The 15,913-nt window shown below is 36.9% G+C and overlaps 1 long non-coding RNA gene across 1 annotated transcript in view; it reads right to left on the reverse strand.

Moving 5' to 3' along the window:
* Positions 1-12,038, reverse strand: part of LOC127506246 (uncharacterized) — a 14,533-nt gene extending 2,495 nt beyond the window's left edge. Inside the window, exons 1-2 of the long non-coding RNA XR_007927937.1 lie at positions 11,865-12,038; positions 7,851-7,895 (exon numbers count right to left, since the gene is read on the reverse strand). This is a non-coding gene — a long non-coding RNA (uncharacterized LOC127506246). The remainder of the gene's footprint in view (positions 1-7,850; positions 7,896-11,864) is intronic.
* Between the last annotated feature and the right edge of the window lie 3,875 nt (positions 12,039-15,913).

A 15,913-nucleotide genomic window follows, 5' to 3' on the forward strand; every position in this document is an offset into this window, starting at 1 on the left:
TTACTTATCCCCTTTTGAGCACTTGAGCTGAACTGAGACTTGAGTGTTGGTAGACGTTTAAGAGGCTGTTGTGTCGACCTTGATTTTATTGCAATTTTGAGGTGTTCAGTTTTATTTTGACTTCACAAAATAAACGTGATTTCTCTCCTCACAAATCAACTGTTTCTTGTTTTTCACTGGCATGTATCTCAAGTGTTGAGGACTAATGCATCTCCTACGTTCAGTATGAGTAAATTAATTAAGTACTGTTACAATCAGATACTCTAAGACTTTTACTCAAGTCTCAATGGAATTGGTGACGTGTAACTTGTAATGGAGTCATTTTCGCTGTAAGGTATCTGTACTTTTACTCAAATATGGTTTTCAAGTACTCTTTATGACTTTTTATATCCTCATTGTTGCTTAATGATGCACTGTTATTCTTTTCGCTCTGTTCAACAATATCGTTAAAACAGCCACTCTGCAACACCGGCATTAGAGTCTAAATTATATTCCGTTTTCTATTTCACTAAACCTGATATTGTAGTGTTTGTTTGCATACATTATTTCATGAGCTTACCCTTTTTGCCAATGTACTGTACATGTCCCCATATCCTTAAAAGAACACATTACATATATGAACAGTACAATGAAATCGTTAGTTTCTATTCATCAACACATACATCAGTTGTGGTAAACGGAAGCTCAAGCATGTTTGCTTGAACCAATGAGGTTCATTCTATGTGTCACGCAGCACATTTGAGCTTCCGCAAGAGGTTTATTCTCATGCGTCAAGCGGGTTTGGTTGAACTTCTGTTTATGTTCGCTGATCAATGTTTATATGTGAATAAAAGGCTAAATTCAGTCTGTTCATCATATAAAGTGATCGTGTCTCTTCAGAAAATGTTAACTAAACCGCTCAATTCATATGGATTAGTTTTACAATCTCTTTATGAACTTTTTGAAGAGTCAAAGTGGTAGTTGCGTAGCTGACTATTGAGGGACAGAAAGCAGATTTCATTAAAAATATCTTTGTGTTCCAAAGATTAACAAAAGTCGTACGGGTTTGAAACAACATGGGGGTGAGTAAATGATGACAGAATTTTCATTTTTGGGTGAACCGGAACGTTTGTCTTTATGAACGAGTGAATGGTTTTCTCTCCCCGGTGTCATGTGACTCGTTAGTGTTACAAGGTCTCAGGTGTGAATGTGGAACAGGTGTGTTAAATTTGATGTTATCACTCTCACTTTCTCATACTGGTCACTGGAAGTTCAACATGGCACCTCATGGCAAAGAACTCTCTGAGGATCTGAAAAAAAGAATTGTTGCTCTACATAAAGATGGCGTAGGCTATAAGAAGATTGCCAAGACCCTGAAACTGAGCTGCAGCACGGTGGCCAAGACCACACAGCGGTTTAACAGGACAGGTTCCACTCAGAACAGGCCTCGCCATGTTCGACCAAAGAAGTTGAGTGCACGTGCTAAGCGTCATATCCAGAGGTTGTGTTTGGGAAATAGACGTATGAGTGCTGCCAGCATTGCTGCAGAGGTTGAAGGGGTGGGAGGTCAGCCTGTCAGTGCTCAGACCATATGCCGCATACTGCATCAAATTGGTCTGCATGGCTGTCGTCCCAGAAGGAAGCCTCTTCTAAAAATGATGCACAAGAAAGCCCGCAAACAGTTTGCTGAAGACAAGCAGACTAAGGACATGGATTACTGGAACCATGTCCTGTGGTCTGATGAGACCAAGATAAACTTATTTGGTTCAGATGGTGTCAAGCGTGTGTGGCGGCAACCAGGTGAGGAGTACAAAGACAAGTGTGTCTTGCCTAAAGTCAAGCATGGTGGTGGGAGTGTCATGGTCTGGGGCTGCATGAGTGCTGCCGGCACTGGGGAGCTACAGTTTATTGAAGGAACATGAATGCCAACATGTACTGTGACATACTGAAGCAGAGCATGATCCCCTCCCTTCGGAGACTGGGCCACAGGGCAGTATTCCAACATGATAACGACCCCAAACACACCTCCAAGACGACCACTGCCTTGCTAAAGAAGCTGAGGGTAAGGGTGATGGACTGGCCAAGCATGTCTCCAGACCTAAACCCTATTGAGCATCTGTGGGGCATCCTCAAACGGAAGGTGGAGGAGCGCAAGGTCTCTAACATCTACCAGCTCTGTGATGTTGTCATGGAGGAGTGAAAGAGGACTCCAGTGGCAACCTGTGAAGCTCTGGTGAACTCCATGCCAAAGAGGGTTAAGGCAGTGCTGGAAAATAATGGTGGCCACACAAAATATTGACACTTTGGGCCCAATCTGGACATTTTCACTTAGGGGTGTACTCACTTTTGTGGCCAGCGGTTTAGACATTAATGGCTGTGTGTTGAGTTATTTTGAGGGGACAGCAAATTTACACTCTTATACAAGCTGTACACTCACTACTTTACATTGTAGCAAAGTGTCATTTCTTCAGTGTTGTCACATGAGAAGATATAATAAAATATTTACAAAAATGTGAGGGGTATACTATACTGTGAGATACTATATATATATATATATATATATATATATTCTCAACACTGTGATGGCTACATTAAACCTTATTGTCTCTTTACATTAACAATAGTCAATTAAAGGAATTATTAAACAGAAATATATTAATTATATGTAATACTGCTTAACGCAGTGGCTTAACTCTATTTTACTGCTAAAGCCACTACCATTTAGAGTGTTCCCACATGATGTTGCAGTGTTCAGGTGATACAAGTTGGTCCTCTCCACAAATTTGTTGCATTTACGAGTTCGACAACTATGAATGTTTTTTACAAGTCAGAATAAGTAATTCTGACATGGCATGAACACACCTTTAGTAAGATGAAGGAGTTGGCCATTTCATTCCAAAAATGTAATTTCCACTACAAAACAAATGGCAATGTGAGATGTGATGATTTCTCAGAAATAAAATGACAATTCACTTTGTAAATACACTGTTGGACACTATTGTTGGACAAATTCAGTAAACCAGCTTGCGTTTGAAATGCCAGAGTTTAAAAAAAGTGCATTTTTTAACTATGAACTTCTAAGAGTCTGCTAAAACTGCCTACAGATTCAAAAAAACAAACAAAAAAAAAAAAAAAGTAACTGTAGAAACAAACCTTTTTAACTTGGCACAAAAGCACACAGTGGGAACAGAGCAGGTCATCCCTGCCTGGCAATTTTGTTGCCCAAGATGTTTTGTTTAATTTGTTTAAAAGAACAGGAATTAAAATCCATCCCATCTAGCATCTCTCTTGTTTTTCCCAAAGTAGTGGCCCCACAAGACCATCAAGAGTACCTTCACAGACACTCTCCAGAAAATAGCGCTGGTTTTATTTCGCTATTCATAAACATTGTGTAACTGGATTACTGCTCCGCAACATACTTAAGGTGATTCCAAAGCCTCTTGTCTCAAGCTGACGGAGATTCACTGATTGTGGATCACGTGTGGCAATAGCTTACGTCCAAAGAATCACAATCACCTCATTTCCAGCTTTCTTATTTATTCAGCACAGTGTTCTTTTGAGTTGCTGAATCTCTGGAGTGGGTGTCGTTGAAAATAGCTCTCAAAACTGGCTTATTTTGCCAGATATAAAATGTGCGCCGCTAAAAAGATCTCAGTTTTAAAGTGCTTCTTTGACAGTTGCCGTGCAGACCCCACATGAGATGTATAAAAGAGTTTGAAACTTGACAGTTTTGTCAGGATTGCCATGGCAACCACGAAAGGTTCTCATTATTCAGTTTTTTTTTTTTTTTTTTGCATATAGAACTCTTCTCTTAAAAGAAAGAATAAACAAAAATATTAAATAGTACAAACAAAATTATTAAAAAATAAATTATAAAAAAAATCCAACAATAGGCTAAACCTTTCCTCCCGCTTGTAGTTACTAAACTAGTTCCTTAATCACTCCTTATTAAATTCTTTCTACCAATCCTATTAAAATGATACTTTCCATTTCTCAGATTAAAATACAGCTGAAAACATTGTCTTTATCTCTCTCCTCACGCTCATCTCACATTTTTCTGCATTTACATCTCAATAATAATATACAAATTTCCCTCAGATATGTCCCATTACCCTGCTGCATAATTCTAAAATCGTTAAATAAATCTTGTTAATAACTCATTAGCATCAGGATCTCAATATTGTTAAATAATGAAGCATCCCTTATTTCTTTCATCTGAGCGAGGGGCCTTCAGGACGTTTCGCTGTTGTGTAATGATGAAAAGCTCAGAGGAATATCACCGTTTAATTCAGACGGTGGGACTAAGTGATGATTACTGCAAATTCATCTGCAAATAAGAACTTTCCATATTTATGGGTTCTTATAGTTCGGAGCAGATGGCGATATTATGTATTAGTGAAAGAAAAGCTTAATGGTAATGCACATTTGCTTGTCATCAGGGTTTTTCAATGAGATAACAGGGAGATGTGATAAAGCCAAAACATTAGTTGTTTTACAACTAATAGCTAAAAAAAAGTGCACAAAATGTAGATGAGAAACAAACTAAAAGAGAATTAACAACTGTAGAAAAAAAATGAACAGTAAGAAATCTCTCTGCCAACATCCCCATGGAAACACATCACTGACTAAATTAATGTCTGCTTTTATCATGTCACATGTTACCGTCAGAGATACATCAATGTGTATTCATTACAGCCATTCATTTTTTGGTAATTGATAGAAATATTTGCAATCAGACTTCAAATTTTAGTTTAATACTGTCATTAATTATGTGAGCTAAAGCAACAATGGTAACACATACACAATATGCAATATTACAGAGTATGCAGTGTGCCAATTGATTTTTTGACACCATGTTACTGTTATTGACCTGAATCGAATCAAAATTCAGCTGAATAACATCACTAATGTCTTCTATAGAGCTGCTTTACAGCTGACATTGAAGTTGCTTTATTACTGATTCTGCTAAACGAACACATCTTTATTACTGCGGAGCTGTTTTTTAAAGACCCCCTGTGGTGAAAATCAAGTTTTCAATGTTGTTTATGTCTATTTGGTGTTTAATATGCTTTAAGACAAACCATGTGCAAATTTATAAGTCAATATCATTGCTGAGTATTTTCTCCTTAAAACTGCAGTGAAAAAAAGACAGTCTCAAACCCGCCGTTTAAAATCGCTAGTGTCTGTGACGTCACAAACTACCTTGTAACCAATCACGTCAACGTGTCAGCGGCTTTAGCATATCATTAACAGCGAACTAGCAGGGGAGTCTCAAGAGAAGCCAGGTTATCCCGGTATATTTTTCTGTTGATATGAAAAATCGTGTCGATTTAGCAATATGGCGGGTGTATGATGTATATTAAGATGTTATGATGAACTATATGTCTTTTTCCACTGACGTTCTGAGTTGTTAAAGCATTTGTAAGGATACCGATTGTTAGAAGGCAGCTGACTCTGACATGGCAAATGGGAATATGGTTTGTGTAACATTAACAACACATTATTAGCGGTTTGATAACAGTCAAGCAAAAGGTTAATCATATTAATTACCGTTATGTGTCCAATGTTGTAAAGTGCGATATCATTGTGCAGCGATTACCTCAGTAAGTTGACCGAGTGGATCTCTGAGCTGGCTTGGGTGAATGGAGGTGGGGCTAATTTGCATATTCATTGATCCACATATATATTAAATGAGGCTAGGGTGTAGAGTTACATTCAAGCTATTTTAAAGCATGAAGAAATTTTTTTCACAGGAAAAAAAATGTTTAAATATGTCATTTTGGTGATCAAAGATGACTTTTAAGGGATAAAATTATTGACTACGGGGGACTTTTTATCTGTATTGTAAAAAGTGCTACATAAATAAATGTAACCTGACTTTTTTGTGCCACAGGCGACACTAAATGGAAATAATGATTGTTTCCAAAGAGTTCTCTAAACATTCCCCCTGCCATTAATCAAAAAAACAGATAGCCCCGCCCCAAAATCAGCCCATTGGCTGAACCAGTGTTGCTATGCTGGGATCTGCCCAATTGAAACAGAGCAACGTTTTAAAAATGCCACAGAGCCACAGTGTTCACTTTTTTAATAAATCAGCATACAAATAGCTTATTTACAGTCATCTATGCATATTAAGGATTAATACGAGAAAGTGTTGAACAATTAAAAAATAATCACCTTTAATTTTTCATTGTGTTCACTATGTAAACATATTCCACATTGATGAAAAGACTGAAACAGAAAGGGATCGACCGCAGATGTAAGTAAGTGCTCGTGCTGCCTCAGAGGTAGATGGGAAGAGGCAGGAACATTTAGAGGAAGGGGAGGAAGGAGAGAAAGCCGGAAAAACATCAGAGGAAATTCAGGGGCCACACCGGGGGGGGAAGTTCGTAAAGCAACGCAACCTCTGTGGTGAAAAAAAAAAAAAAAAAAAACTGGAAAATGATCAGAGCGATGTTGCAATCGTATTCCACCCCAGTGACATCGTTCATGGAGAGCAATAGTCCGCAGAACATAGAGGCGTTTATGTCAATATTTACTCTCTAATGTAATTTTCCTGTTGGCCAAGACTTTCAAAAGAGCTCTACAGAGTGCTGACAGTGTCTGGCCTCCATGTCAAACCCCTGCTATGATACTAATTACACTCCTCGCAAATTGGTTTAATATGCATAAAGTGTCTCGACTCATTATCCGCAGGGTTTTGTGTGCCCTGACCAGCCGGAGAACACCTCGGTGTGAGCCGTACACCTGCGTTCCGCACCACACAAAGCACTTTGTTGTGACATTTACACAACAAGGGGCAGGGAAAGGGGGGTAAAATGGGTCAGAGATGAAAATGGAGCAGAAAATAAGATGGATTCGCACATACGGTATGGCTTGTATTACATTTGGTGATGTAAATGAATAAACAAGGTTTCATAGCACCACTAGCAAGTGAACGCAGGAGGCAAGCTCTGGGAAGATTTTGTGACAACAGAGAGACAGGCAGAAACGGGAAGTGGTGAGAGAGGGAAATTAAAAAGACAGTGGAAGACATGGAGGAGAGAGTCCAATTTGGCACTGTCCTCCTGTCAATGTGTTGCCCTCCGTCTTAGTCTTACTTTCAGCGACGGCTTCTGTTTGTGTGTGTGTGTGTGTGTGTGTGTGTGTGTGTGTGTGTGTGTGTGGTGTGGGTGTGTTTGTGCTTCAAATCTCTTTCCTCTCCTGTTAATGCATGACACCTCAGTGAAGGAGCATTTCGCACCCTTTTTCCACCCCACCATCCTTACTCCTGACATAATGACTGATGAAAATTCCTCAGGAATTATTCTTCATCTACAGTGAAATAATGCAATTAGAGAGAGAAAGAGGGCGAGAGAGACAGGAAAGACCTGAGAGGAAGCAGCAACTACTGCTGCTGACAGCAAATTATGTCCCTGCCCCGACCCATAAGGTACTGATGCAAGACGTTTTTTTTTTTTCGTTTTTCTTCCCTTTTATTATCATCATAGTTGAATTATTCAGCAGGGCCCATTAGCGTTAAGAGAGAGCAGGTCTATTTTATATTTAGTCGGCTGTGTTGACTGCATCAACAGCTCTCTTCTGAGACCCTCTGTTAACAGTTCTGACAAGAAAAGAGCGCAGTGACTCAGAACTGACTGCAATTAAAGACCGAGAAGGGAGACGGAAGACCTCTGATAGGTCCTTTTCCTAAATCATCACCGATTTGCGCAAGAGCGCATGGCCTACCACGCGTTTCTATAATGTAGTCGCATTAGCTGCAGGGAGAATTCTTTCTTTCAATGCACTGACATGATTGTTTAGTAAAAACTTAAAGGAACAGTTCACCATTAAAAAAAATAATAATAATAATTCTGGAATTATTTACTCACCCTCATGTCGCTCCAGTCCAAACCCTTTTTTTTTTTTTTCTTTATCTGAAAAAGAAAAGAAAATCTTTAGTGAGCAAGATGTTTTTATTTTTATTTTTTCTGACATCATAATTCATGATCAAAATATCATAACTCTATCTTCCAGTGAAAAGGCTGACTTCTCTCTGATGACATTTCATATACTGGACATCAATCACTTAAAGGGTTAGTTCACCCAAAAATGAAACTGATGTCAATAATTACTCACCCTCATGTTGTTCCAAACCCGTAAGACCTTCGTTCATCTTCAGAACACAAATTAAGATATTTTGATGAAATCTGAGAGCTCTCTGACCCCTCCCCTAGACAGAAATTCTTGTCGCTTCATAAAATTAAGGTTAAACCACTGTAGTCACATGGACTATTTTAATGCTGTTCACGTGAGCACCGTTAGCCAATACTGAGCCGGCGTTCTGGTGTAGAACCTGGAAGCTCTGCAGCGTGTATACTACGTGAACAGCGTAAGAGACTGACATGGAAGAGAAGAAATTGTTGAATAAAGCTGTCATTTTTGTTTGATTTGAGCACAAAAAGTATTCTCGTCGCTTCATAAAATGAAGGTTGAACCACTGTAGTCACATGGACTATTTTAACAATAACTGCGTTTCCATTATATATTTTGCGCAAAACTTTTGCAATAGTTTCTAAATATCGATAAAAATCTATTGCGAAATGATGGTGTTTCCATTAGACAATGTTATGTGACTAAAACGTCTTTTTTCCTCTCGTGATAAGTCCTTCCAAAAATCATGGCAACAGATGTTGGTAGGTTTACACATATCCCAGCCACTGCACTAGCCATTATTTTGAATCAAAAGAGACGTAGGCATGTTATCCAAGCATTTATGGCAAGTAAAGCCCCTTATACTTGGGAGTGGCCACGTATGAGGTGTTTCTGGGTGTCTCTCCCTCCTATCTGCTTCAAGGTCTTGATAAATTCAAATTGTGGCATTTCTTTGTTTAGAATCCAGTAGTCCTGTAATACTTTTGTCTTTTATGAGTTTAATGAAGACCTGTCATCTTCTATGCAAACATACCACGCCCTCTTTAAAGAATGATTGACTTTTACATACAGCAGGTGACCTGTAAATGCGAAAAAACTGTTTCCATTGCAGTTTTGCGAAATATTCCTTTTTCCAATTGCCTGAAAAACCACCTCATGTGAGCGTAAAAACTTTGCGAAATTGGCGTGTTTCCATTGGCCGCATTTTCAATTCACAATTTCAATTTGCGCAATTTAAAGGGTAATGGAAACGTGGCTACCTTTCTGGGACTTGAAAGTGGTAATTAAATTGCTGTCTATGGAAGGGTCAGAGAGCTCTTGGATTTCATCAAAAATATCTTAATTTGTGTTCCGAAGATGAACGAAGGTCTTACGGGTTTGGAACAATATGAGGGTGAGTAATAAATGACAGAATTTTCATTTTTGGGTGAACTATCCCTTTACGTTTTTTAAACGCCATCCCTTTCTTATAATCAACTCACATTCAGATCTTCCTCCATTCAATTAACAACCGATGGATAGAACCAAGTCCTGTCCTACATTTTGTCTTTTCAATAACCCGCTTCATTTGGATGTACTCACAATACTGTCACTACTTCAGTTTTATCAGGACGTTAACAATATCTAATATGAAATGTTTTCACAGTATATAATACGTTTGAGTGGCTTACAAAAGAGAATGGAGTGAGTTTGTCATTCTACTCCCATCTAAAATTAAATGCATTTGTTTGAAATGTGACGATAGGACTGATACACATGTGGCCATTATTTGAGTGACACTGAGCTCCATTTGTCAGTATGTCTCTGCTCTGTCTCTATCCCCACCAGCTGTGCCCTTTGACTGGCACCAGGCTTTGATGAACTGTCATATCTTAAAGCTGCCTTCATTCATTTGATTCAGTGAGCTCATCACCTTCATATCTGAAAAAGCTTGTGAAGAAAAGGCAAACTTTCTCAAGTCTCAGACAGAGAACAGTTCCAAATCACTTCTGAAGAGACCACTTGGAAATTGCAACATTATATCTTTTTTTACTAACATTTCTTTTTCCCCCAACATCCTTTGCTTTTTTTTTTTTTTTTTTCAGAGCTGAAAAACAGGTTTAAAAAGGATCGTGCTTTTAAAACCCTTACTGACACAACTCACAGGAGACCATTAAGAAACAATTCCCCGATATCAGAGCTAGTTTGACAGAAAGGCGATGTTACGACAGCCGTTATTCATATGTTCTCTGCAAATCACACCAAAACCAGTCAAAACCCCCCAACGCACTTCTTATTTGAGATTTTAACATAGCTTTTATAATTTTTGAAGCTGTGAAACAGGCATGGCTCTTCCCACACTGTCACATGATATTCAGATATGGCAGATTATTTATGATGAGAGTAGTCTGGCTGTGGGTGGAAGTGAGATGGTGCTAGCTCTCCATGTCTCTCAGGAATATGTGTAAAAAATCTACAAAGTGACTCTCTAAGACCCGCCTGTGTTGTACCCCTGAAAAGGGGAAGAATATTACAAACAGAAAAACTCCAGTGATGTGTTCCCCACAGTGAACTTTATGTAGACTAATAAGACAATTTAGAAATAAAGCACACTTTTAGAACACTGCTTCATTTTCTTAAAGGGTTAGTTCACCCAAAAACGAAAATTCTGTCATTATTACTCATCCTCATGTAATTCCAAACCCGTAAGACCTTCGTTCATCTTTGCAACACAAATTAAGATATTTTTCATAAAATCCGATGGCTCAGTGAGGCCTGCATTGACAGCAAGTTAATTTACACTTTCAAATGCCCAGAAAGGTACTAAAGATATATTTAAAACAGTTCATGTGACTACAGTGGTTCAAATTTAATGTTATGAAGCGACAAGAATACTTTTTGTGCGCCAAAAAAAGCAAAATAACACCTTTTTTAAAAATATAGTGAAGTGGGATTTCAAAACACTGCTTCATGAAGCTTCGAAGCTTTACAAATCTTTTGTTTCAAATCAGTGGTTCGGAGCGTGTATCAAACAATCTCAAACTGCTAAAGTCACGTGACTTTAGTAAATGAGGCTATTTCCATGGTTCACGTGATTTTGGCAGTGCTCCGAACCACTGATTCGAAACAAAAGATTCGTAAAGCTTCGAAGCTTCATGAAGCAGTGTTTTGAAATCACCCTTTACTAGATATTGTTGAATAAAGTCTTATTTTGTTTTATTTTGGTGCACAAAAAGTATTCTCATCGCTTCATAACATTAAGGTCGAACCATTGTAGCCACATGAACTGTTTTATAATATGTTTTTAGTACCTTTCTGGACGTTTGAAAGTGTAAATTATCTTGTGGTCAATGGAGTCCTCACTGAGCCATCGGATTTTATCAAAAATATCTTAATTTGTGTTCTTAAAATGAACAAAGGTCTTACGGGTGTAGAACGTCATGAGGGCGAGTTATTAATGACAGAAATTTCATTTTGGGGTGAACTAACCCTTTAAGTGCATAAAATTATTAGTTTCATGGTGTACCAAGATTATTAATAATTGTAAATTATCAACTGATGATAATTGATCAAAGACATGTCCCTTTTGTAAATAAACGTACATTTTAAACATTTGTTTGTTCTCTTCCTTCAATTGCTGTTTTTCGTTGTACAATAGGCTATACTTTAACACTTCTCAATGTATAGCTCACATGTATGTCTCGCATGTAGGCTATTTCTCTTGAAACTCTTTATGTTCTTATATTTTGAACATATACCTATTTCAAAAGCAAATAAACTACATTCGAAAAAACATTCATTTACATATTAAACACACAAGGCGGACATTTTAACGTACGATCTTCTCGCGTGCACCTTGTGCTTTTTATGCACAAAATGGAGTCCTACACTTGCTATCAACTACCTCATTTAAACTCATGATAAAACCGCTGTAAACTGTGAAACATTATGCACGGAATTAAACTCTCTCTATCAAGAGTTAAATCTCATACCTGAAAAGGAGAAGAATATTACAAACAGAAAACCTCCAGCGGTGTTTTCCCCACAGCAAACTTCACGTAGACTCCCCCTAATGTATTATCAGGCAAAATTAATCAATCACCAACATTCCTTAACTCGACTAATAGATCACAGATCCACAAGAAACTATGGAAATTATCCTTCAATTCTTTCAGTGCTTTGAATATATACAATTTTAATATTTGTAACATTTTATGAGCCCTTTTTAATTAACATTTTTAAGATTATCTTCAATTAATTAATTTGCATTAATTATGGGTTCATGTATTTTATGTTGACAGTTCTTAATTAACATTTTTAATCTGTCACACCTGCTCTCTCACATATAGTCAGACCACTGCGAGAAAGTTTTAGATGACAATCCAGAATCGCTGTCAATCAGGTCTTTGGAGTTACAAGAATACAAGGCCATGCTACGGGATCCATTTAGTTCAATGGTTCTTCTAGAAAAGCAAGATATTTGCGTCAAATTAGAAAAGAAAGTTTTTGCACACAGTGTGGAAATATGAGTTTATATTATATTTCTGACTACAAGCTGTGCCCTAAAGCTGAAGCTTTAAAACAAAGTAAAACAGCCAAAAAGCGTAACATCTCAAAGGACTTATTTACAACGATTATCTCAATCGTATGGATGAAGTGAATATACTTTATGGATATTGTGTTTCAGCACTCACTGTAGTCTTAACTTTAAAGTGTTATAGAGGCCATTGATCTTCAAGTGACCTCTTAATGTAGAATAATTATGCTCTACGTTTGTCTTTCAGAAAAAGATTTCCCCTTTTTTTCTTTTTGAAATTCAGCCTGGACAAGGTCATATCGTAGCAAACAACTTTCATTGATAGAACAGTATGCCATTGAATCCCCTAACAGTATAGCAAGCGCACACAGAGGTAGGGGCTAGTTGTCACATGGGAAGTTGTCACATATATCATTCAAATTATTTTATATTATAAAAATATATTTGGTGTCAGGATTTTTTAAAATGAAAGAAATTAATGATTTTATTCAGCAAGGACACAGACTTTTACAGTACAGACTTTTACAAAACATTTCTATTTCAAATAAATGCTGTTCTTTTGAGCTTTTTATTAAATCACAGTTTCCACAAAAATATTAACTATGTGATAAGGTAACACTTTATTTCAATAGTCCACTTTAGACATTCTACTAACTATACGTCAACCGGTCATTAGTATTAGTAGTAGACTGTAGTAGACTGTTTAAAGAATTTATCTTCCAGAATCTGGCAGTAAGGTGAGGGAGTTCATTTTTAGTCCATCTCCTATCCTGAAAAGTCCATCTTCAGATATGGAATAAAAAAATGATCTTCCAAAACTTGGTGGTACAAGAGGATGTGGTGCTGGTCCTTCAAGAGTCACTCTAAATCTGTCTGTCTATAAAACCTATAAAAAAAAAAACAGTATTTATGTATTTCACAACACTTCAGCTTGTGATTCTTATTAAGTGGGGATTATTTTCTAGGATTCTTTACCTAACCTAAGTCTCTGAGATCCTGACACCTTGCACTTCTGGAGACTCCAGGTAGGTTGCAGTTCTGGAAAATGGTGGCACTGGAGAATAAAAGGTTCAGGATGGTTTCACACTTAATTCTTCACCTTAATTGTGTCTTTTCTTCTCCACCTGTTTTTGTCAGACCCTTGCTGTCCAAAATCCTGTTTGCTGTTTTCAGTCTGAGTTAAATCTCTTTTTTTGTCTCATTTAAAAGAACCTGCCTAATAATTATGCACACCTGAATATAAGGCGTTTTTCATTTCCAGCCTTCATGAACAATTATATATCATTTTTAAATGATTAAATGCAAAATTAATAGTAGTTAGTGAGATTGATGTGGCTTGGAATTGGTAAAATGTGCTTGGAAAATAAACATGATCAGAAAATCAACTTGCCTAATAATTCTGCACACAGTTTATAAATATAACAGTACAGTATAGTGTAAAAGTATAATTCATTATATAAAGTAAAAGTATGAAAATATAAAAATAAACCTATCCTGAGAAATATAAACTGAAGAAAAAGTATAACAACTAGCCCTGATCTCCCCATCTAATATCTGTCTAATAAAATTATTAGAATTTTAAATTACTATGTAGGATAAAAAGTAGTCAAAAAAAAAAAAAAAGCTTAAATATAAAAGAATGAAAATGATATCAAAATTTTAAAATAAACTTCAGCAAGGATTTTTCCTCTCTGCACTGGATGTCTGCGTTTCTGTCTAGCATCCATCAGGTTTTGTAAAGGGCTCTCGAAGGGCGGCGAGTGAAACACCTCCACATCCCTCTCAGAGTTTAACAGGGAAGTTCTTTTCTGCCCTGAGCAGCCACTCAGTCTAGGGTTTATGTTGAGTGACAAAGAGCGCTTTTACACTGTGACACATGTCTGATAGGAACAGCCACAACTCTCCTATGACATGTTTCTGTGTGCTTCAGAGCACCCAACTCTCTTCCACAATCCACCCACAGAATGCCAATGATCGGAATAAGGGTCTCAGCTACAGAAACAGCCACTCAGGTATGACCGGATGTCAGGAATCAGTCTCACAAGCTGCAATTACACTATTTTCCTCCTCCATTGGCAGGTCTTTGCTAGCTCCAGACCGATGCTCTCATTTACATGACCTTTGAATGGGGTGGTTCGTATTCAACAAAGGCCCTGTACCGGAACCGCAGAGGCTGCGAGCGCTAGCTGTTATTATATCCTCTACTGCTCTCCCACATAATACGTAATGAATATTAATACACTCACACTACAGTACAGACTGATGGGTTATTAAAGGTAATTATGGGAAACTTTACCAATACTGGATCATTCTACTGTTCTTCTGTATATAACAGTTGGCGTAGTAGTTATCTGTTGAAGAAATCCTGTCACTTCTGCCATCTCTTATAGCAAAAATGTAAATTCTGTCATCATGTACTCACTTTCATGCTGTTCCAAACACGAATGACTATCTATTTTACATAAAGCACAAAAGGAGGTGGTTAGCAGAAAGTTCACGCTGCTCTTTTCTATACAATGAAAGTGAATGATGAACAGGGAAACAACTCTTATGAAGCAGTATTATAGCTTTCTATGAGGAAAACAGAAATGTACTTTTTCAAAAACTGTAGGGTTTATATCAATAATTCGAAAAATCATTGAAAACTCATGTGTCTTGTAAGCCTATCACAATGTGCCAAATTTGAATATTGAAATCATACAAATCTACAGCCAAGTTTTAAATTAGTAATGAATAATTATAATGTATAATAATAATTATAATATATAATTATAATATATGAATATTAATAATGAATATGTTCTTCACACAAAGCTATTGTACCAGCAACTGGTGTGCTCTATTTTTATTATTATTATTATTATTTATTTATTTTTATCTAGTTAGTTTGATTTAGTCATTTTTGGTGCTTGATTGGTCACTATTTACTTTCATTGTATGAAAATGAGCAGCATGAACATACTGTGAAATATCTAGTTTTGTGAACAAAAAAAAAAAAAAAAAAAAAATGAGTGAAATTGAGTAAATGATGACAAGATTATTATTTTTTTTTTTACAAGACAATCAATCTGAATCAAGTAACAAAACACAATAAACTGTTTCCAAAGCTGGCTGAACACTACAAAGACCCAAACTAGGATAGAAACATTATACTGTATAAACTGAATTAAATGTAGCTGAAGCATTATTAGCATAGCTTTAAAAAAAAAAAAAAAAAAAAAAAAAAATCTGAGAGATTGCCACAAAGTAAGTGTGACACATCAAAGGTATTTTCTTAAAATATAAATTCTTAAAGCTACAAAATTCATATCAATTAAATATTACACTGATTTTAATCAATAGCATTTTATTAGCATAAACGCTAATTGATTACAGGCAACAGTAATGCTAATGTGAAACCAACTAAACACAGGAGAAAGAGGGTTTTTTGCACAACCCCATTTATGTTGTCTGACTGCATCAGTTCTCCTAGGAAGAGCCTGCAGGCTTCCTGTACATCTGACA

Source organism: Ctenopharyngodon idella, chromosome 23, assembly GCF_019924925.1.
Source record: "Ctenopharyngodon idella isolate HZGC_01 chromosome 23, HZGC01, whole genome shotgun sequence".
Classification (NCBI taxonomy): Eukaryota; Metazoa; Chordata; class Actinopteri; order Cypriniformes; family Xenocyprididae; genus Ctenopharyngodon; species Ctenopharyngodon idella.